The following is a 24,834-nucleotide window of genomic DNA, read 5'->3' as shown; positions in this document are numbered from 1 at the left end:
ATTTCCTCATCCACAGCCACAATGACATGCTATGGTTCTCTACTATAGAATATATATATAATAAAACCCAAGGGCAGGAGTTTTAATTGAAAGGGAACTGGGTATTGAACGACAATGTTGCTTGATGTATTTGCCTAAATTTTGAAGATGAAAGAATTTTTTTTTAAATTTGGCAAAAGTAGACGGTGAGAGATCTGGAACATTTACATATACTTTAAAGGCTTGCATGTGAACTATCAGACACATTGTATAATACAAGCAACTCAGTTATACCTGAAATAAAACAACATTGGATTGACACAGCAATGGTACACTGAACGCAATCATTGGGAGTCAGTAGGTGATCCACAAGAGAGATATTTATTTAGTTGTGTCACAAGCAAATTTACATCGAAACTGGAATGAAGTTACTTCAAAAATCCCCAAGTTGCCACACTCCAGCACCTATTCAGGTACATTGGCCATGCTAAATTCTGCCTCAATGTACTTAACCAGCTCATCTTTTGGACTGTGGGAGGAAACCAGAGCTCCCAGAGGAAACTCTCGCAGGGAGAATGTGCAGACTAGGCACAGACAGTGATCCAAACTGGGAATCGAACTCAGGTCCCTGGGGCTGTGAGGTAGCTGTGCTAACCATTGTGCCACCCTGCAATATGTCAGCAGCATGATTTGTTCTATCTGCATTCAGATTTCTATCTTTATTATGTTGGTGTTTTGCCTTCTGGCTGGATTCGTTTGGTTAGAATGTGTGGTCCATAGCTGAGCTGTAAAGGTGCTGCCATGCTTCTGGTGGGACAATCCTCCCATTGCGACCCACAGCTTTTCTGGCAGGTCAGGGTGGGAGATTCGCATCATCAGCCTTGTTCTGGGATTTGCGCATGCACCAGGAATGTATGTGCATCTTCCAGATCCAGGGAACAGTCGGAGTCCAGCCCACACTGGAATCTGGCAGGAAGACAGGTAAGGCCATTTGAATCTTTAATGTATTTTAAATGTTATTATTGGGAACTTGCCGGTCCCGATTGAATTGCCCACTCTGCCAGAACGAAGGGAGGCAATTGGGAGCCCCCTAGGGGGTTGGGGGTGGTGCCCTGGGCCTGGGCATCCTGGCACTGCCCAAGGTGCAAAGAGCTCATGCCCATGGGCATCTTGGCACTGCCCATGGGCATCACGAAGTGCCGGGGGGGGCGAAGCCTATTGAGGGCAGGATCTGGGGTGATCATTGGAGGTGGGGATTCCACTGCCACGCTGCATGGCGACTGGTTAGGTTGGAGGGAGGGCAGCGATTGGGGCAGGCTTGGGAGTGGTCTGCCAGGGTGCCTGCCTCGCTGCGGGGGGTATCCTGCCTCGCTGGGGGAGGGGGTATCCTGCCTCGCTGGGGGAGGGGGTATCCTGCCTCGCTGGGGGAGGGGGTATCCTGCCTCGCTGGAGGGGTATCCTGCCTCGCTGGGGGAGGGGGTATACTGCCTCACTGGGGGTGTGGGTATCCTTCTTCGCTCAATGTGTTTAATATAACTCCTTTCCTTTAGCTGAGTCAGAAATCAGGACACAACTCTGGAAGTTAAACTGCCTGAAACATATGGCACTCCAGAGTTACCAAACTCCACATAACAGCATCATGGCTGCACTTCAGGGCAGCAAGGTGGCACACTGGTTAGCACTGCTGCCTCACAGCGTCAGGGATCCAAGTTCAATTCCTGGCTTGGGCGACCGTCTGTGTGAAGTGTGCACGTTCTCCCTGTGTCTGCGCGGGTTTCCACTAGGTTATCCAGCTTCCTCCCACAGTCCAAAAGGTGTGCTGTTAGGCTCATGGACCAGGCTAAATTCTCTCTCAGTGTACCCGAACAGGAGCTGGGCTGTGGCGACTAGGGGATTTTCACAGCATCTTCATTAAGATGATGAATGGGATGGATAGGATAGAGGTGGAGAGACTCTTCCCGCTCAGAAAGGATAGTAGGACTAGGGGGCACAGCCTCAAGATAAAGGGGGGGGGGCGGTTTAGAACGGAGTTGAGGAGGAACTTCTTCACTCAAAGGGTGGTGAATCTCTGGAATTCTCTGCCCGTTGAGGTGGTGGAGGCTGCCTCGCTAAATATTTTTAAGACGCGGGTTGATGGGTTTTTGATAAGAGAGGGGATTAAGGGTTATGGGGAGAGGGCGGGAATGTGGAACTGAGCCACGACAGATCAGCCATGATCTTATTGAATGGCGGGGCAGGCTCGAAGGGCTAGATGGCCTACTCCTGCTCCTATTTCTTATGTTCTTATGTACTTGTGAAACTAATAAATAAAGTTTAAAGTTACATTCTCTTTGTACTGGCCTTGGCAAGTGACCAAAGCCATGTCTTCTCCATGTTGAATTGAAGCTCATTTGGCACTCTCTCTGATATTGGGAAGGTTACATCCATTCACTGCTCTTCCTGGTTCCTAACATTCATTACTGTAAGGGCATTCTCCAGAGATGCACTGGGCTCCTGTTTCACACAGTCACAAACATAATGTTCATATTAGCATATTTTCATAATTAAAAGCAACAGCCTCATTCTATTGGAAAATCACACATTGCAGTGAGGGACTGAACTTGTTTACAGTATAGATTATAGAGGTTAACAGAGAGCCACAGGTACATTTGAGGATATTGATGTCCTAATGCATAAAAATGCTTTTGAAAAGAGTGCCTTTAATTACAGTTCTTATTGTCTCCTTGCAATAAAGGATGAACGGATATCCTGATGCTACCAGATCCGTGATGATATTTTTACGGTGGAGTATCTAAAAGTGGGGTTTATCTTTCTTGTTCCAAAAACGTATAAGCATGGGTGATGAACAGGTTATTGCAGTCACCACAGACACTTGGCAAGCTTTTAACGAAGCAATTCACTCGGAAGCAATTTACAGCAGAGTGTTTTATTCATGAGTGTTTTGTCCATTATAAAAAAGGTTTTCTAAAATGTTTTACTGAGGTTTGAAAAGTTGAAAAAGAGGGAAGATTAAGCTCTCCTTACCCAGTGTTAATGCTGGCTTTGTGGTAACATGAGTCGGAAGACCACAGGTTCAAATGCTGATTCAGCATGTAATCCAGGCTGATTTTTTTTTGTGTGGAGTAGTGCAGTATTGGAGGTACCATCCTTTAGATGAGGTGTTAGATCAAGACCCCCGATACACGACATCCCATAGCAGTCTTGGAGAAAAGTCGGGTGTAAATTGATAGGCAAGTCGACTGATCAATTGAGGCTTTGCCAGTCAGCACCCATTAAAATTTGGCATTCTTGTGTTTGTCCTGTTGAGTGCAAGATGAAAAACTTCAGCAACATGTCTCTTCTTTCGGCAAGATTGGATTTTCTCTTCTCTGGGCAGGGATCTAAAGTGAAATGAGAGCACTACGCCTGTGAATAGCAAAGAAAAGCAAGTTCAATCAGCAAGGCCAATTAAACTATTGTCAGTGACAGACAGAAGAAAAGACTGCATTAGGTGTACTTTGGAATGATACAGCGAGTAATGTAATATAAGTATTGTACGAACCTTGAACTTTGTAATTTTAATTTAAAATTAAACAAATGCTGGTCTTTCTGAATATACAGCTCTCAGTCAAAGTTTTACATTGCTGTAAATTGCAACTCAAGGCAATAAACTGCAATCCAGTGGAGCTTAGTAATGGAATTATGTGACATTTATGCCCACAGTGTGACAGCATTAGCCATCTCCATTGTTCAACTAATGAAAGAGCAGCAGTCTTGAAACGTTATTTTTCAGAGATTATTATAATAGTCAGGGAGATAAAAGATAAAGTTAAATACCATAAGGATCAGAGTAAATTTAAGGGTGTTGTGCCGTGGGTGACCTCCCTGCTGAGAATTTGTGATTGGACACAAACTAGGATTTTTCGAGGCTAATCCAGGAAATGATAATCCATTCTGCCTTTAAAAGTAAAGCCAAAAACACTTCTCATATTTCCACAGGCAGGCAAGAGATAGAGGCTGGGATTCAACCTCTTGTTCTGAAAATTTAAAAAGGTTTGAGCAACTCTAGGGCAGCACAGTGGCAGAGTGGTTAGCACTGCTGCCTCACAGTGCCAAGGACCCAAGTTCGATTCCCTGTCTGTGTGGAGTTTGTGCATTCTCCCAGTGTCTGTGTGGGTTTCCTCCAGGTGCTCCAGTTTCCTCCCACAGTCCAAAGTGTGCAGGTTAGGTGGATTGGCCATGCTAAATTGTGCCTTAATGTCAGGAGGACTAGCTACAATAAATGCATGGGGTGATGGGGATAGGGCCTCAGTAGGATTGTTGTCAGTGCAGACTTGATGGGCCTTATGCCTCTCTCTGCACTGTAGGGATTCTATGAACTTTACACCAAGGATAATTTGCTGACAAAGTGTTCCAATTGACCCATCTTAAGTAGTATTTCCAAGCATGAAATGTGTTTCATTTATCTAAAAAGACCATGTAGGTCTCTCGTTCTCTGTCTCACTGCTAACCTAGCTTCTCAGGATTGCTGAACCGACTGTACACAGAGTCACAAAGGTTAGCTGTGTAGGCCAAATATGTGAGCACAGAACTCATTCCTTCATTCAAAGAGCAGTTCTTGTTTAACTCAATTGGCTGGACAGCTAGTTTGTGATGCAGAGTGAGGCCAACAGCGCACATTCGATTCCTGTGCCAGCTGAGGTTATTCATGAAGACACCACCTTGTTCCTTACCTGAGGTATAGTGATCCTCAGCTTAAAATTGCCACCCTTTGAGGGGAAGAACTGCCTATGATCATCTGGGAACATAACAACTTTACTTACAATTTACCATGGACAGAGCTACAGGGATCCTTTGAAAACTAGAAGGCATTTTATTTAGATTATTCACTTTCTCAGATGCTTGTATACATTAATATCAGATTTGTGGTTTAATATGAGGATTAAGCAGGAAAGTGCAACTGAGGTAAAGCTTCTTCTCTAATCTTTATGAATGGCAAAACAGACCTGAGGAGCTGTGTGACCTACTGCCACCCCTATTCCTTATGTTATTAATAGAAGTGGAGTGTGGCACAGACACATGAGTAACAAAGCATATATTTAAGCAAACTAATGAGATGTTCAGAGCTAATAAAATCATTCTGTTGTTACTGATGCCTCTAATGCCCTCTAACATTAGAGCCTCAATCTAATTTGTCTTCACAACATGAACTCTGGTCAAGTGATACACTCACTATCTGCATCATTAGTCCAGCTACTGTACAACTTGCACACAAAGGCAAAATACTACACTGTTTGATTTTGAAAAATTCCCACAATGCGGAAAACCCACTTGTGTTTGTTCCGTAATGCTGCCTGAATCTGACGTTCGGCGTTAAATAGAAAGCTATGCATTTGGAAGGGGAAATGGGGTGGATAAAATTTTCCTTTGACAGCTATAAAGCAGCACGGTGGCATAGTGGTTAGCACTGCTACCTCATAGCGCCAGAGAGCTATGATTGATTACGGCCTTGGGTAGCTGTCCATGTGGAGTCTGCACGATCTTCCCGCGTCTATCTGGGTTTCCTCCAATTTCCTCCCGCACACCAAAAATGTGTAGGTTAGGTGGATTAGCCATGATAAGTGTACAGGGTTACAGTGATAGGGTGGGACGCTCTTTCAGAGAGTCAGTGCAGACCCGATGGGCCATCAAACCTGGCTCCCTGGAGCTGTGAGGAAGCAGTGCTAACCATTGTGCCACCATGCCACTTTATAGCACTCAAAGGAAAACCTTACCCACACCATTTTCCCTTCCAAATGCATAGTATTTTATTTAACACCGAACACTATGTTCAGACAGCATTATTAAACAAACACAAATGGGCTTTCCACACTGTGGGATATTTTCAAGTTGTGTGTAAGTTGTGCAGTAGCTGGACTTTCTGCACTGTAGGGATTCTTTGGGAAAGCAGGAAGGTTTCCACTTGTCAAATCCGCTTAATTTTGCTGGAAACAACGAACTAAAGAACTATTTCTGTTGCATATACAATGTCATTCAATTTTGTCACTTTTTCTCACGAATACTCACATGATGGCTCCCGTGTCATTCAAATGGACGGGATTTTCCAACCACTCCTGGTGATGGGGCACGAAGGTCCTGCTAAAGTAAATGGACTTTTGATTGGCTCACCACAGCCGCCACAGTGAGACTCATCACACCAGGACCAGCAATTCCCAACTAATAACTTATCCAAGGAGCTTTATCAATAGCCATGTGGACACCACATGTTAAGACATGAATGATTAGAATTGGTGTTTGTAGTGTTCAATTATCATGTGTTCGATTATGTGAGTCTGGTAAGTGACCTCTGCTCACTGTGCTTGATTTGTTAAGCCTAGGTGTGGACTCAGAGTAAAGTGAGTCGATACCACAGAAGTGTTGGAAGTTACCAAAAGCGTGAGAGGCTTTTTCAAGTTTAAGTTTATTTAGTTGTGTCACAAGTCGTCTTAGCACTGCAATGAAGTTACCATGAAAATCCCCTAGAGAGGTGAGACATTTTAAAGCAATGGAGAAGTGGAGGCTTGGAGAGGAAAGCCGGAGACTAGAATTAGCCAGCTCAATGTTCTGCCATCAGATGAAGGAATGTGGTCATCGGAAAAAAATAGGTTAACATCAGAGAGAAGGGAACACAGGGCTGTAGGAGAGCGCACACAATGTGAACAGGGGAATGTTTTCCCATGGAGGGCAAGGGAGTATTCTTACTTTAATCATCCCAGATATTTAATCGTGTTTGAGAGCTCAAATGGCGATTTTCATCACAATTGCTTTAAAATCTGAGAATGGGAAAGTGTTTACAGAAGTGCGCCTGCACTGTAAACAAACTGCCAGGAACCCACGGGATCCAAAAGGCATACAGGTGTTTCAATCGACCACAAAGCAGATTTTATTAAAACCAAGAAATGCTTTCAAATCCATAAGTATATGTAAATACATGAAATTATTCAGTCCACATAACACCTCAGTTAGAACAGACAAAGGAACTGGGTACAAATACAGTGGAAACAGTGCGAACTGTCTCAATGCTGATCTTCAAGGTCAGAAAATAGAAAAAGAGAAACTACAACTGCCAGAAATTTAAAAGGCAAGCAGAAAAATCTGGAAACTTACCGTGACTCTCAGTGAAGAAAACTGAGAGGTCTTTGTGATATTTACCTTCCTAAAACTGGAAAAAAAATGGACAGATGGGTTCAAACTTTTCTTTCGAGTCTGCTCAAAGGTTTTCATTTCACTTTTTCTTCTCTAAATCTCTTTCTGCTTCCTTAGATATTCATGAGTTACTTTGTTTCTCTCGTCTTCAATAATTCTTATGATGTAAAGATCAATCTTCTACCCATCTTCTGCTTTTTTTTTAGATGTTACAGGTTATAAAGGTCATACAATCGCCACCTTCTCTCGTCTTTCTCTCCCATTCTATCACGATGAACGCTCGGATTTCGTTTTCCAGTTCTGTTGAAGTTGCTGGGAACATGATCTGTCTTCTCCACAGATACTAATTGATCTGCTTTAGTTCTTCCCGTATTGTTCCTAATGTCAATACTAAACAGGAAGTCTCACCATTCACATCCTTTAAAAATCACATTGATTTAAACCTTGCGGGGAGGTGGTGGTGGCATAATGATATTGTCACTGGACCAGTAATCCAGAGATCTAGTACTGACAGCTACATCTGCTCCTCAAAGGTGAGTCACGAAGAAACGTTTGACAAATAGAAAAAGAAAATAGAGCAGGAGGAAGCCATTTGGCCCTTTGAGCCCGCTCCGCCATTCGTTATGCTCATGGCTGATCATCCACTTCAGTAACTTGATCTCACCTTCACCCGATATTCTTTGACCCCCTTTGTCTCAAGTGCCTCATCTAAACCCTTCTTGAAAACATATAGGCTGGAATTCCCTGGCCGTTCACATCGCTGGGATTCTCCAGTCCCAGCAGCAGCAGATCCCACCCATGGGATTCCTGCTGGTGTGGGGTGACATCAGTAGGAATTCCCATTGACAGCAGCAGAACCAGAGATTCCCACCCCTAGCAACAACACACCACCTCCCACCAGCAGGAAACTGGGAGGCTGGAGAATCTCACCCACAATGTTTGACTGTAACTACTTTCTGTGATAGCAAATTCCACAGGCTGACCACTCTCTGGGTGAAGAAATTTCTCCTCATTCCTGTTCTTAAGGGTCTACTATGTATTCTCAAACTACTTAAGTGGAGCCATGGAGCTATAATATATAACTTTAAGTCCCACATGTAGTGCATCGTATATTAAACCAATGAAACACCCATCCTCATCACAAGGGTAGTACAGTGGCTAGCACTGTTACCTCACAGCACCAGGAACCTGTGTTCGACTCCTGGCTTGGGTCACTGCCTGTGTGGAGTTTGCACATTCTCCCTGTCTCTAAGTGGGTTTCCTCTGGGTGCTCCGGTTTCCTCCCACAGTCCAAAGACATGCAGCTTAGGGTGGATTGGCCACGCTAAATTACCCTTAGTGTCAGGGGAACTAGCTAGGGTAAATGCATGAGGTTACGTAGATAGGGCCTGGGTGGGTTTGTGATCGATGCAGACTCGATGGGCCGAATGGCCTCCTTCTGAACTATGATTCTATGAAATCGACACAGAATTTACAAGCAGTTGCCGATCTAAAGGCAAATGATTAATCTATTTATAGCAATGGTATTTTTTAAGCATTAAAGGTCGCAGTAAATGTGACTCCGTCAGACAGTTTCCGCAGGACACCCTTTTCTGCCTATTGGGAGTTAATGAGTTGTAAATACTCCTCCAGTTATGTAATACATTGCTGGCACAACATGGGACTCCTGCCTTTGTAAACTTGGAACGCACAACTTTATAGAGCCACGGGAGATCACTAGATTCACATTGTAGCTTTTGATCAATCCAGTTTCCATACAGACATGAATGAATGCTACAGTTTAATTAAATAAATTTAATGAAAATTCACTTGGAGGTTTTTGACTGTTTGAAAAAACTTGTTACTGGGAAAGAAAGAACTTGCATTAATATGTTTTCTTCTTCCCTACTCAGCACAGCTCAAAGTGTTTTGCAGCCAATTAAGTTATCTTGAGGTATAGCGAGTGCTGTAATGTAGAGAAATTGGAAGTTAATTTGCACACAGCAAGGGTAATCTATTTCAGCGATGTTACTTGAGGGATCATGTAAGGTTAGTACACTTGGAGGACTATCTTGTTTTTCAAATGGAGCCATGGGATATTTTATGTCCATTTAAAAGGGCAGACGAGACTCTAACAACCACAGCGAGTACATATGTGTTACATGTGTTCTGACCAGGTTGGGTGTTGGGGGAGGCGGGAGGAGGGTACTGTTTAGACGACCCTTGTCTTTGTCTCACACCTGGTCTGCTTATAACAGAGTTTGTTTTTTTTGTGTAACATTATGATGTTGCCAAGTTAATGTGTGCTTACCTGTGTTTAGCTCAGTTTAAAAATTTAAGCCAAACAGATTCTTTAAGTTTAACAAGAGTTGAATTTATTACAATTCACCCAGGTAAAGATGTAGAAATCATTAACGAAATGGCTTCGTCTGAACAAATAAAATCAGAAAAATTATTCAGAGTGTCCCAAAGCACGTTCATAACTGGAGAGTTAATTTTCATTGGGGCTGCTGGCACTTATGTGTTTCTGGATTTGAAAGAGTTAATGACTTCACTTTGCTTCAGATGCATGCATGATAATGAGGCTTTGCAATGTGAAAACAAATAATGTTTAGAGGAAACCTAGGCTGTTACTTGGTAACACGAGGCCACCCTGGAGTAGAAAGAACTTTTGAATTAGCTGTAAGCCGATGCCAGAAGCTGGAGAGAAAGAATAACAGAGAGCAGAAATCCCAAAAACCGGGGGAGTGAGGGAGTAAAGAATGTCTCAGGAAAACAGTTAAATTACCAGTTTCCTCCCACACTCCGAAAGACATGCTTGTTAGGGGTATTGGCCATGCTAAATTCTCCTTCCGTATACACTGTGGAGTGTGGCGACTAGGGCATTTTCACCGTAATTTCATTGCAGTGTCGATGTAAGCCTACCTGTGACTAATAAATAAACTTCAAACTTTAAAGGAATAAAGAACAAGCGTCCTGCTGGATGAAGTTAAAATAAAAAGCAGAGAAAGGGCCCTGAGCTTAAGCAACGGCTATAAGAATCAGATTTATTGTCAGCAAGTGAGAAGCCAGACAGCCAAGGTACTCAGAAGGTTGGTGAGATTTTAATCCAGTCTGTGAAGCAGTGGTGCTAGCATGGCTGGGTAGCTGAGAGATTTGTGTGGAAGCTTGAATACATGTGACCATCCAGGGCAGAGGAAAATCAAAAGGAGGTTGAAATCCTGAAAGCGGATTCTTGGTGCTTCTTACTTGAACTTCAGCCAACAGGACGTTTGTTCTTTATTCCTTTAAAGTTTATAGTATATTTATCAGTCACAAGTAGGCTGACATTAACACTGCAATGAAATTACTGTGAAAATGCCCTAGTCGCCACACTCCACAGCATATACTGAGGGAGAATTTAGCATGGCCAATATCCCTAACAATAGACTTTGTTTGGGAGAAGATTCCAAGAAGGCTTCTTTGAGAAAGGAGCTTGGAGATCCTTGGGTAACAGCCAGAGTTCCAGTGAAGCCATTTGGCTCACAGTGTGACAAGCATCTTGAGGGGAGGATTTGATGAGAAATCTATAGAAGTTTCTTTGGATGGCATCTGTCACTTGGTTTCAGTTTGTGGTGTATCTGATGGTGGCACAGTGGTTAGCATGGCTGCCACACAGTGCCAGGGACCCGGATTCAATCCCAGCCTCGGGTCACTGTCTGTGTGGAGTTTGCACATTCTCCCCATGTCTGCGTGGGTTTCCTCCGGATGCTCTGGTTTCCTCCCACACTCCAAGATGTGTGGGTTTCATCGACTTACCATGGTAAATTGTCTCGGAGTGTCGGGAGACTAGCAGGGTAAATAAGTGGGGTTACAGGGTTAGGACCTGGGTGGAAGTGTTGTCGGTGCAGTCTCGATGGGCCAAGTGGCCTCCTCCTGCACTGTAGGGATTCTATGACGACATTTCACCTGTTGGTTTACATGGACTGTCTACTTACTGAGAACATTAGAGTATAAGATAGATTTTGTAACTTGTGCTATCCTTACAAATCTGTGTACACCTATAAATAAAGATGCAGGTGGGTTGAAGGAGTAGTCAATTGTAGTCAGATTTTTCTTGTATAAGAAAGGTTTCATTCTTCTGTTAAAAGCTAATCCGGCAACTCTGATTATCCTCAAGTGTGATTCTCAGAGCCTGTTTGCCACAGCCACATATCGCCTTAGAGCCACTAACTCTCACGAGAGGGCCATAGGGATTTGTGACGTGTGATGACATACTGGGGGCAATCATTACTGATTCTCGAATTCAAAAACTAGTAATGATGACCACTTTGGGGGCTCAGCGGTAGCTATAGCCCCCAGCTGCTGAGGGATATGGCAGGAACCCCTCCCCGGCACTATGGAAATGCCGTGGTAGTAATACCAGCTCAGCATTACTGGGGAGGGCCCTCTGTATAGCCCTATTATGGGGTTCACTGATGTGTGGGGGATTGACTGATGGATGATTGAGGGAGTATGTCTACGTTGGGGGTGGTAGGCCTGGAAACTGAGGGGGAGTGTTGCCCCGATGCCCACAAGGCGTGGGGGCTTGGATCACCATGATGTTTGTGTAATGTGAGGTTGCCCTGATCTTTCAGTGGTAGCGAGGTGGGGGGAACTGCCTCTCTGCATAGGGGGGTTGGTGGTAGCATATCTGCCAGGCATCCCAATATGAGGGGAGGCAGGAGAGGCTTTTAACTTTAATTTGTGATCAGCTCCCGCCCCCCACCTTTCCACACCAATCTCTGAATTACAGCTTTGCAGCATGTTTAGCAAACCCACCCCCTCCCCTCCCACTTCCACTTCCCACTCCACCCAGCCAATTAGCTGTGTAATCCACACCAGCAATTATGAGATTGCACAGAGTGTGCTATTCGATCGGGCTAGAAAAGGCAGCTATGGATTTGCCACAGTTTTTTCCCGGCTGCACCAGCACTCTGTGCGATTTTAGGCAAATCCTGCACCCCCATCTCTAAGAAAATAATAAAAATTACAATCTATCAAGCCGGGCTTTCACTCCGGTACCATTCGTAATATTTTTAACGTACCACAACTCCCATTCCCCTGGCCCCCACTCGACCCAAAATCTAAATTTTTGTATTTAAAGTTTCCCTTTAAAAGTCAGGAACAAATGTGTGCGTTGTTGAATTCATGGCAAGTGCCTGTAGTGACAGTAATAACAGTTTCAACGTCTTGCGTTGCAAGAAGAAATGTGAGCAATCGTTAGCTGACCTAGTATTTCTTCCAATTAGTTTGAGCGTAATTATAAAATAACACATACATGGGACGATACATGTTTAGGGCCTAATTAAGTACATTGGGTTGAGGTACTGTTGGAAAATTAAACACCATTGGACTCCTTCGTTTGCTAAATGTGACTTGACACAACCCCACGGAAAAGCTTTAGCACGTTTCATAAGGAGAGATATCCATTGCTGACAGGAAACCTCAGGGGTCTTTGCAAGAGAGGTGGCTGAAATAACTGCTTCAAATGCTGTGCTGTGCTACTTAAGTCTGCGCACACATTCTATAGAAAGAACACGGGCATCAAGTGGATGAGCGTACTGGGACATCAAGGCTGAAGGCCAAGCCAATGTCAGAGAAGAGAGTTGCATTGACAGCAGAGTGAGAGGATTGGTGGTGCGGTGTGGGGGGGGTGCAAGATGTTTGAAGGATTCAGCAGGCAGCAACCATTTGAAGAGAAAATTATAAATTAACGATAGCCTCGTAGAATTAACAAACAAATGATTTCATTAACTAATAATGCAGAAACAGTCAAGTTAACTCTAAAGACCCAGCGAACAAAAGGACGCAGAAAGAACAGCTACAACAATGATTTAACAACAATAAATAGTGGCTTTAAAATGGTGTTTCAGACTATGAGGGTTGAGCATGCTGGGATTTTTGGCCAATATATAGATTAATTTATAGAGGTTTTGGGCTGAGAGCTGTGATCTGAAGATTCCTGTGTTAGTCAGGAAAGGGAAGTTGTTTACATTAACCCAGACCTTGCGCCTTTGATTTCTTTGGCTGCCACGTGTGGGATATGTCAAATGAACTAAGTGTAATGGCATCGTTCAAAAGTAATTTCATTGGATGTTTGAGCCATGTGATCGGTTTCTGGTTACATAGTTGGCTGGATGGCAGAGAACTTTCCAGAAGCGAGTGGAGAACTGTGGATAAAGAGACACATGAGTCCTTTGTTTGCCAGCAATAACTCAAAGAGACCAATCATCGCAAGAAGACCTGTGTCCTGAAGGGTGCTTCAGAGAAGAAGATAGATTCTACATCGAGGCTATTTCTTGGCCAAGGTTTTCCTAAACTCAGTAGTATCTATTTTCAGTTAATTAAAGTTGATGTTCAGTTGATGTTTGGTTAGACTTGAAGTTCAGTAAAGAGTTAATGTTTACATCTGAGTCGGTACCAGAAGTGTTAAATAAAGAAATAATATGAATTACTGTCCTTGCTTGTCTCATTAAACTGGAATGCTTGGAAGGTGTTTAAATTAAAGCTGTATCCCACCAGGGACCTGGGTTCAATTCAAGCCTCAGGTGACTGTATGGATCCTACACATTCCCGCATAGCTGCGTGAGATTCCTCCAGGTATTCCAGTTTCCTCCCATGGTCCAATGATGTGCAGCTTAGTTGGATTAACATGCTAAATTGCCTGTTTGTGACCAAAGATGTGTAGGTTAGGGGGAATAGTGGGGAAATTGTGTGGGATTACGAGGGTAGGGCAGTGGGTGGGCCTGGGTGAGATGCTCTCTCGGAGAGTCAGTACAGACACGATATGCCGAATGGCCTGCTTCTGTGCTAAAGGGATTCTGTGATTCTACAGGTAACTGAGGAAGATCCGATATCTCACCAATTATAGTCCAGTGTTTGCTGGAACCACAGCTCTTACTGTAATTGTGCTGGTTTAGGTCACAGATTTCCCATAGCTACATTGAAACTGATTCAATTACAGGAGGAGGAGTTTTTGCACGTTTATAAATCACAGTAATTGTTCAGCCAGTCAGGTTTTGCAGTTAACAACATCGCAAATCATTCCCAAATTACGTTGGAGGAATTGCATATACATTTTTTCACTTATCGTGAAAAAGCCATGTCCAGGTTTATTGAGGATTTGAAAATTCATTTTCAGTAAACTTCATTGTACCTCCAAATGATTTGGATTTCTTGCAGATTTTCTGTCCTTCTCCTAGTCCCTTACTGTCTGCTAGATTCCAGTCCAAGTTTCATTTTAAAAAAAACATTCCACCTTGCCTTCCTCACAATCTACAATACGCTATGTATGTGCCACAGTTCTTATTTTAGCATCACCATTCTGTAAGTATCAGCCATGGCTCATTTGGTCATATTCTTCTCCCTGTGTCAAGAGATTTATGGGTTCAAAGGACCCGGGTTCGATTCCTGGCTTGGGTCATTCTGCGCAGACTCTGCACATTCTCCCCAGGTCTGTGTGGGTTTCCTCCCACAGTCCAAAAGACGTGCTGGTTAGGTGCATTGGCCATGCTAAATTCTCCCTCAGTGTACCCGAACAGGTGCCAGTGTGTGGCAACGAGGGGATTTTCACAGTAACTTTGTTGTGGTGTTAATGTAAGCCTACTTGTGATACTAATCAATAATCTTAAAATTAAGCACTTCAGAACTTTCACAACCAAATCTAGACCAACAAACAGTTCAGTACGGAAGATACAGGGGGGTGCTCTTTGGCACCCTAACCAACAACATCAATTACTCACCCAATATCACTAAACAAGTCAGTCATTATCAAATTGCTGTTTCTGGGATCTTGCTGTACACTTATTGGCTGCTGTGTTACCTACATTACAACAGTATCTACATGGTGGCACAGTGGTTAGCGCTGCTACCTCACAGCGCCTGGGGCCAGGCTTCAATTCCAGCTTTAAGTGACTGTTTGTGTGGAGTCTGCACATTCTCCTTGTGCCCGCATGGGTTTCTTCCAGCTGCTCCGGTTTCCTCCCACAGTCCAAAGATATACAGATTAGATGGATTGGTCATGCAAAATTGCCCCTAATGTCCCAAAATCTGTAGGTTAGGGGGACTACTGGGATAAATGGGTGGAATTACAGGGATTAGTGCCTCAGCAGGATGCTCTGGGTGAGAGAGTCGGTGCAGACTTGATGGAATGAATGGCCTCCTTCTGCATTATAGGGATTCAAAGCGCTTTGGAATGTACTGAGGACGTGAAAGGTGCTATCTGAATGACAGTCTTTCAACTGGACTTTGCCATAGGAGCGGTGGTGGGCTAGGAGATTGTTGACTGGCAAAGCAGCGCTTGAGATCGTGATGCTGGGTGCCTTTACGTGATTTTTCTGGAGGCAGCATCTCTCGAAAGACAACGACACACTCTGGGAAGGAGAGGGACATTGTTTAGGCTCACTTTCTCATTAATTCACTGAGTTCACTATTTCCTGCGATGTTTCCAATGGTGTAAAGCCCACAATTATCATAATATAGAAGGAGGTCATTCGGCTCATCAAGCCAACACTACCAACAATCCCACCCAGATCCTATCCCCATTAACAGAAGTACTAACCCTGCTAATCTCCTGGACATTAAGGGGCAATTTATCAAGGCCAATCCACCTAACCTGCACATCTTTGGGCTGTAGGAGGAAACCAGAACACCTGGCGTAAACCCACACAGACACGGGGACAATGTGCAAACTCCATAAAGACAGTGACCCGAGGCCAGAATTGAACTCAGGTCCTTGTTAGCAGAGAGAGGCAGCAGTGCTAACCACTGTGCCATCAAGCTGCCCGATTATATTCGAGCTTCATCCAAGCAGCTGGGGTGGCTGCGGGGTTGGGAGGCCATTGCGGAATAGTCAGATACTGGGTATTTTTTGTTGTTTAAAATGGGGATGGAGGCAAAGAGGAGGCCAGGGATAGTGACAGACTTACCACTGAGGAAGTCGAGCTGCTGTATTGAGAATGTCAAGGAGGAGGGTGTGGGAATTGGAATTGTCCTTAACCATGCTAACTATTAACATGCCAGGTTATTTCTGCATGCAAGGAGCTGTGACTGTGGCTGTGTTGGGAGATGGGGACCACCTACACAAACCTGGCTGGAGCAGTAATGAGTAGCAGTATGTGCAGCAACATTGACAGTCCACTAGTCCAGGGGAATGCAGAGGTACTGGCCGAGGGGCAGGAGGGACCAAGACGCAATATCCACGGGATTGGCTGTGCTATCCAAGCAGCATAACACTGACAGCTGTACCTGTCAAGGCGATAGAGGCTCAATTAAGCGCTTTCTTGGAGGTAGACATTAAGCCACAAAGCACAGGGGACAGAAGCAATCTTTATGTCAGTTGCTGCCAAGTTGACACTGACTTTGAACTTTCTAACCTCTGGCTTGTTTCAGGATCTCTGTGAATTCTCACAATCGGCCGCCCACAGCAACACATATCAGGGACTGGGCACACAGTTTGAGAGGGTACTTGATAATATTATGGAAAAGTGAGACATATTGCTGAAGCTTTTCACCTTGCACTCATCAGGTCATCAAACTCATCAAATGCAAGAAAGTCCGATTTCAAATGATCACGAGCAATTTATAATACAGGAAAAAAGGACGCTGATTGATTAGTAATCCAACTCTGATCGGCTCCATGTTGCCATGGAGAAAGCAACAAGGAGCTATGGATGCCCCGAGTTCCAGGGTAATTCAAAAAAGGCACAAAGTTTAAGGCTTGAACACATCCCTGTTGTTTGCAGAGAACATGTCTCTATGTTTAAAATATGTGTCACCTCTTGTAAGTGTAAATGAGCCATGTTATCATGTTAGCTTATTATCTTAAATTTGTTATTGGTGCAATTTCTCCTTGGCAACATTTCAGCCAGAGTCAACTTGCCAAACTGTAGTGCAGATTGCTGTGATTCTTTGAAATTTGCCATTTTTGTCTTTGTCCTGATGGGTACAAGACAAAAAGCTTCAACAAAATGCCTCTCTTTTCAACAAGATTGCAGTTCTGTACTACCATGTGACTGACAGATCTGACTTCATCATCTTCAACACAGCGATGGTCTATCAGTTACAGAGGATGGGTGGGTTTGCCTCAAAAGCAGTATTCCCTCAGATGGAGGGCATGCACCCATGTGACTATCGACGTCCAGTATTCTGAGGCCAGTGCATTCATTAACAGGAAGGGCTTCCACACATTAAACCTGTAGCAGGTATGAGAACATCGTAAGTGGTTGCTTGAGATGGCTGAAAGGTTTACTGGCAGTTGCCATGACTTATTCACCCTGAGACAATGTCAGCGTTGTTCATCCTCTGTGGATGGCTCCTGATGGAAAAGGCTGTTAGCGTCCAGTGTGAATCTCCACAACTAAGGCACATGGATGAAACAACCACTGGCATTTCAATGGTCAGTGGTAACCAGGCCAATGACCTCTTGAAGATCCAGTTCCAATGCTTTGACCAGTGCACTGGCGCCCTCCCAGTATGACCCTTCAAGGCTTTTCATCATTGTGATCCGCTGCACTCTGCACAGCATAGCCATTCAGAGAGGAGTGGTCCTGGAGGAGGTCTATGTTTGGCAGTTTATTTGTAGTGTCACAAGTAGGCTTCCATTAACACTGCAATGAAGTTACTGTGAAAATCCCCTAGCCGCCAAACTCTGGCACCTGTTCAGGCACACTGAAGGAGAATTTAGCATAACCAATGCACTAGCACATCTTTCAGATTGTGGCAGGAAACCGGAGCACCTGGAGGAAACCCACACATAAGAACATAAGAACGTAAGAAATAGGAGCAGGAGTAGGCCATCCAGCCCTTCGAGCCTGCCCCGCCATTCAATAAGATCATGACTGATTTGTTGTGTCTCAGTTCCACATTCCCGCCCTCTCCCCATAACACTTAATCCCCTCGCTTATCAAAAACCCATCAACCCGCATCTTAAAAATATTTAGCGAGGCAGCCTCCACCACCTTAACGGGCAGAGAATTCCAGAGATTCACCACCCTTTGAGTGAAGGAGTTCCTCCTCAACTCCGTTCTAAACCGCCCCCCCTTTATCTTGAGGCTGCGCCCCCTAGTCCGACTGTCCTTTCTGAGCGGGAAGAGCCTCTCTACCTCTATCCTATCCATCCCATTCATCATCTTATACGTCTCAACGAGATCTCTCCTCATTCTTCTAAACTCTAACAAGTACAAGCCTAGTTTATTCAGCCTCTCCTCATAGCTCAACCCCCTCAACTCTGGTATCAGCCTAGTAAACTTCCTCTGCACTCCCTCCAAGGCCAAAATATCCTTGCGTAAGTACGGCGCCCAAAACTGCACACAGTACTCCAGCTGCGGCCTCATCAATGCCCTATACAGCTGCAGCAAGACCTCCCTACTTTTATATTCAATCCCCCTCGCTATGAAGGCCAGCATCCCATTCACCTTCCTGACCACCTGCTGCACCTGCAGGCTGGGTTTTTGCGACTCATGCACAAGGACCCCGAGGTCCCTCTGCACCGTCGCCTGCTGCAGTTTTTCACCCCGTAAATAATAGTCCTTCCTACCATTATTCCTACCAAAGTGGACCACCTCACACTTGCCAACATTAAATTCCATTTGCCATTTCCTGGCCCATTCGCCCAGCCTATCTAGATCCTTCTGCAGACTCTCCACACCCTCCGCGCAATTTGCTGTTCCACCAATCTTGGTGTCATCAGCAAATTTCGACACCATACACTCGGTTCCCTCCTCCAGATCATCTATATAAATGGTAAATAGCTGAGGCCCCAGCACCGACCCCTGGGGCACTCCACTAGTCACCAACCGCCAATCCGAATAGCACCCATTAACCCCCACTTTCTGTCTCCTATTTGACAACCAATCCTCTATCCACGCTAACACCCTACCCCCAACTCCATGCCCCCTTACCTTCTGCAATAACCTCTTGTGAGGTACCTTGTCAAACGCCTTCTGAAAATCAAGAAAGACCACATCCACCGGCTCTCCTCTATCCACCGCCCTAGACACATCCTCATAGAACTCCTCACAGACATGGGGAGAATGTGCAGATGCCATACAGACAGTAACCCAAGCCAGGAATCGAATTTGGGTCCCTGGCGCTGTGAGGCAATAGTGCTAACCACTGTGACACCGTGCCTCCTCTCTGGGGAAGAATTGCTGCCTTATTGGAGGAGGAGGATTTTGAACAGGACCAGCTGGCTGTGTGGCAAACCATCCAGAGCTCATTGCATATGCAATGAATGTTGCAAATATCAACTGTAGTAACAAATACAGTGGTATACAGCACTGAAGTTGCAAAGAAGTCATGTTGGACTCAAAACATTCTGTTTCTCTGAAAACCTGCTAAGTTTTTCCAGCACATCCTGCTTTTAAATAGGAGAAACTGATATGGTTTGCATCTCATGTAGTCAACTTTGACAATCCATTTGTCATGTAATTTACTTTCATAAGATTTATGAATAAAGAATATACTTTGGAATTTTTTTAAAAATGCACTGGTTGTTAGCTCTTGTGTATGTTTGGAGGTTTGTATTTACTACGCACCCATGTTGTAACCATTGGGTGATTCGCTGGCTCCATCCTGCAGGCTGGCCAGGATCTCTCCCTTCCCCACATCGCTGTCACCCACCAGCAGCAGTTTCAGCAGAAGGTCCTGAGCCTTTGCCAGGCTGCCTTTGTGGCTCATCCTGTCATGGGCTACGCATCTCACTCAACCTCCTACAGTAACACATCAACCAGTCTGGCAGGCTGGGGTGGCCTTGTCAAGGAACACTTTGACGGAGCGCAATGCATCCTCCAATGGAAGTGTTGTAGTTAAAGATACCTCTGAGACTAATTGTGAGTCAAAGTACAGCAAGTTTATCCAAAAGCTTTTGGGAGATACACCTGGTACCCAACTGTGGTTCCCCAGGCGCCTCCCCAAACACAACTTAAGAGCATATATTTATAACCCCCAATTACGTGTGCATCTTCTCGGTCTCAGCAGTTTCCCTGGCTGTGGGTTGTCCTCCATCGTGGGAACATGGCTGCCTCGGCATTTCTTCATGGTTATCTCAAGGCCACAATTGACGTGTGCGATTAGCCCTTAGCTAACATACAGGCCGACAAGACAAGTTAAAATTAACAGGACTGGTGTAACAATCTATGCTCATAAGTTGTATAGCATCTCATATGTATAATACGTTGGTACATGGCACATAAGCAGTACATAACGAATATATATGAATATATATTTAGGACATGCAAGCTTCACTATGTTAGGCGAAAGTCCACAAAATTAAAGATACAAACATAGATACAAGCTGGGTCAGCTACATTTCTGAATGGACTATCATAAGCTTATATACAACAGCAAGGACAGCTGCAGCCTTTCTGTCTGGGCACAGGAAAACAAATATTGCATCTATCTGAGGTACATGAAACCAAGCTGCATGTAAGTTGCACAATATTTTTTTTCATTCTCCCAAGTATTACGAAGTTCATTAACCCATTCGCTACTGCAGAAGCATCTAATTCAGGCATCCTGTTTATAAATTTGCATATATACTCCTGTTCTATATTCCAATTTAAATTCAAACAATAACCAGTAACTTGGAACTGAAACTAGTCTCATTAATGGTGATTTTCAAACAATCATCAATGCTCATTAAAAACCCATCTGGTTCACTAACGTCCTTTAGGGAAAGAAATCTGCTATCCTTACCCAATCTGGCCTACATGTGACTCCAGAGCCACAGCAATATGTTGACTCTTTACTGAACTTCTTTTCAATTAGGAGTAAGCAATAGATGCTGGCCTTGCCAGCAATGCCCACATCCCATGAAAAAATTTTTAAAATAATGGTTGCTATTTTCAATCCAACATTATATCTACTTTTTGTGGACATTAATGTGCAAGATCTTGGTCAATGCATTGGAAAGATTTGCTCCTAGTTTAAGAGGATAGACTGAACTAACAAAGAAATCACAAAATTACTATCGCTTGATTTACAATTACTATAGATGCTGGCCTTATCACACAGGGGAAATTAAACCCCAAAAAGGCATCCACTGCAGGAATGAATAAAGTTAAAAGATAGGTTTTTTTTGTCTCATAGCTCTGTGATGATGTATTACAAGTGCCAGTACTACAAAGGTAGAGTGTGTTGATTTTGCTCAGATTTATAATTTCCTATAAAAGGTGGTTAAAAGTCAAGAAGTAGATGAGGCTGCCTGCAAATACATTAGCTTTATAAGTATTTAGTAAAATGTTTTCAACAGTGTTGCATCTACTTAGCATGAAGTAAACCTTACCATTAATCATGCCTCAACAACTGAAAGGACTAATGGGGAAGTTGCAATTTTAAATGCCCCCAGTCAGAATTCATTGCAAAACAAACATGTGCAATAAAGCATCCACATGTTTCTAGAATCCTACAATGCAGAAGGTGGCCATGCAGCCCATTGAGTCTGCACTGACCACAATCCCACCCAGATCCCATCCCCATAACACCACGCATTTACCCTAACTAGTCCCCCAGCACTAAGGGGCAATTTAGCATAGCCAATTAACCTAACCTGCACACCGTTTGGACTGTGGGAGGAAATCAGAACACCCAGAGTAAACCCACTGGTGATCACTGCCATAAAAAATCAGAAAAGTTGTTCATTTTTTTAATGAATAAGTGAATTTATTACGAATTAACCCTGATTGACTGAAAAATTACAATAATTTGCTGTTGTTGGATATTACCAGAACTGCCCTGTTGACCACATAGACTCCTCTCCAATAGAAAGGGTCAGGATTTATTTAAAAGAAAGGAATTCTGGCCAAAGGGATTTGCAACTGAATAGAGTAAAATCCCAATTGTGTGCAAGATTAAGGGTGGGATTCTCCAATCCCATGTGCCCCACCATCGCTGTCCAGAGAATGGAGAATTTGGCACTCAGCCAAAACTCCACACACTGCAGCAAGACCAGAGAGTCCCAGCTGCGGACAAGATCAGAGGATTCCGGCCTAAAAGGCTTTAATCAGATCAATTGTTAATAAGAAAAACTTGCAAAAGTCTTATATCAAACAATGTGTTAACTCAAAAGGGCTGTTCTGTGCAAAAATATGACCACTAAATGAGATTCCCAATCATCTCCACAGTCCACTGAGCTATCACCTTGAAAAAGATAAAGTTCTTTATCACAGTGTTCAAACCAGATTAAAACTTCAATGAACAAGATCTGGGTGACAGGCCTGTCGAGTTCTGAGGGAGTGCACTTTTGGATGAGGCAATAAACTGAGGCCTCGTCCTCACTGTCAGATGAACGTAAAAGATATGCGATTTATTTTTGTTCTGTCACGGAATGTGGACATCACTGGCAAGGCCAGCATTTGTTGTCTATCCTTAATTGCCCTTGAATCTAGTGGCTTACCAGGACATTTTTGATGTGGGTCTGGAGTCACCTACAGACCAGACCAGGTAAGGATGGTCATGAACAAGATGCAAAGTCACCACTTCTATATTCCAGATTTCACTCATATTTAGAACATAGAAAACTACAGCACAAACAGGCCCTTCAGCCCACAAATAGTGCTGATCGTATCCCTATCTACTAGACTTATCGAAACCCTCAATCCCATTAAATCCCATGTACTCATCCAGAAGTCTCTTAAAAGACCCCAACAAATTCACCTCCACCACCACCAACAGCAGCCGATTCCACTCACCCACCACCATTTAATAATTAATTGAATTTAAAGTCCACCAACTGCCATTGTGGGATTGGAACCCATGCCCACAGGGAATTAGCCTGGGCATCTGGATTACTAGTCCCTCAACACAGTGGCACAGTGGTTAGCACTGCTGCCTAACTGCTTCAGGTTCCCAGGTTCAATTCCGGCCTTGGGTGACTGTCTGTGTGGAATGTGCACATTCTCCCTGTGCCTGCGTGGGTTTCCTCCAGGTGCTCCGTTTTCCTCCCACAGCCCAAAGATGTGCGGGTTAGGTTGACTGGTCATGCCAAATTGCCCCATAGTGTCAGGGAGACTAGCAGGGTACGTATTTGGGGTTATGGAGATTGGGCTTGGATGGGATTGTGGTCAGTGCAGGATCGATGGGCCAGATGGCCTCCTGTAGGGATTCTAAGATATTAGGCAAAGAGATTGTCGTCAATTATTAAAGTGTTATTTCTTGTAACATGAACTACTAATGAGCAATGTTCTGCTGGATATATAGATATAATATTGTCATTATCTAGCATCTGAAAGCTATTTGTGGGACCTTGCTGTATGTAAATTGGTTGTTGCATTTCCTATTTTACAGCAATGACTACATTTCAAAAGCACTTTATTACCAATAAGGAGCTTTGAAACATCTTGAAAGGCTCTGTATCAAAGAAAGCTTTCCTGTCATCCTCTGCCTAGCAAACATACCTAAAGCAGACAGAAGTTATGAGAGCAATCTGTTCCCTTCGTTACGTGCAGAAATGTATCCATTAACGTCACCGTGTTATTTGTTTATTGACTTGCATTGGATAAGGAAAGCAATTTCAAGGATCATCTTCTGTACCACTTTCTAATGGGATTAGACAACACACTCCCACACCCAAAACCAGCCTTTCCCCCTTAAAACCTTTCAATCTCTTGTGAGCTGTTTAACAGAGCCGCCAGCAATTATAAAATAGAGTTGGATTAAAAGAATTTTAAAAAGACTTTCTGGTAAAGGTAAGGCGCAGTAACAGATGGGAAATGAGAGCAGATATGTTTTTTTTTGTTTGTTCTCTCGCGGGCATTGCTGACAAGGAAAGCTTTTGTTGCCCATCCCTCATTGCCCTTGAACCTCATGACTTGCTGCGATATTTCAGGGGACAGTCAAGAGTCAGTCGCTGCCGTGGATCTGGAATTACATGTAGACCAGACCAGGTAAGGCAGTAGATCTCCTTCCCTAAAGGACATTAGTGATCCAGACGGACTTTTACGGCAATCAAGCACGACCGAGACTTTCTTAATCAAATTTCAATTCCACCAGCTGTGCTGGGATGTGAACCTTCCTCCCCAGGGAATGAGTCTGAGCATCTGGATTATCCTCCCACTGTGTCACCGTCTCCTCCACTCGCTGTACAAACCTAAATCTCTCTTTCAAATTAGAAAGCATTCTTTACGTGACGTTGTAATCTTTAGTTTCTTCTTACTGATATTTCAGGGAGGAGAAAACCAACAGTTCCCATATATAACAAATGAATCCCTTCCTAACCGCACTGTAGTGTATCTATAGCATACGGACTGCAGCGGATCAAGAAGTGGATCACCACCACCTTCTAAAGGGCAATTAGTGATGGGCAATGAATGGTGGTCTAGCCAGCAACACCCACATCCCATGAATGAATATAAAAAATAATATAAGGTCAGCAGGAATAAATCAGTCACTGGCCAGCCCTGTGACCTCGCAATGCTGCCCCTCCCATCCCCCGATTGCTGGTCTCCCAGGCCCGCCTTGATCTCCCCCGATCCTCTCTCCCCGACAGTCCCGATCTTCCGATTTCACCACCCCCCACCCCCACCAATACTACAGTCCCAACCCGACCCCCGATTGCAGCCCCAATGGACAGCTCCGATCACTGGCCTCCTTCCCTCTTGTCACTGCCAAATGCAAAGTGGCAGCAGGACTCCCGACCCCTACCATTTTCGCCCACAGAGGCCCCACCCCATAGGCCTCGCCCTCATGTAGCCC

Source organism: Carcharhinus amblyrhynchos, chromosome 21, assembly GCF_965287045.1.
Source record: "Carcharhinus amblyrhynchos chromosome 21, sCarAmb.v2.hapA, whole genome shotgun sequence".
Taxonomy (NCBI): domain Eukaryota; kingdom Metazoa; phylum Chordata; class Chondrichthyes; order Carcharhiniformes; family Carcharhinidae; genus Carcharhinus; species Carcharhinus amblyrhynchos.
This window is presented reverse-complemented; position numbering follows the sequence as displayed.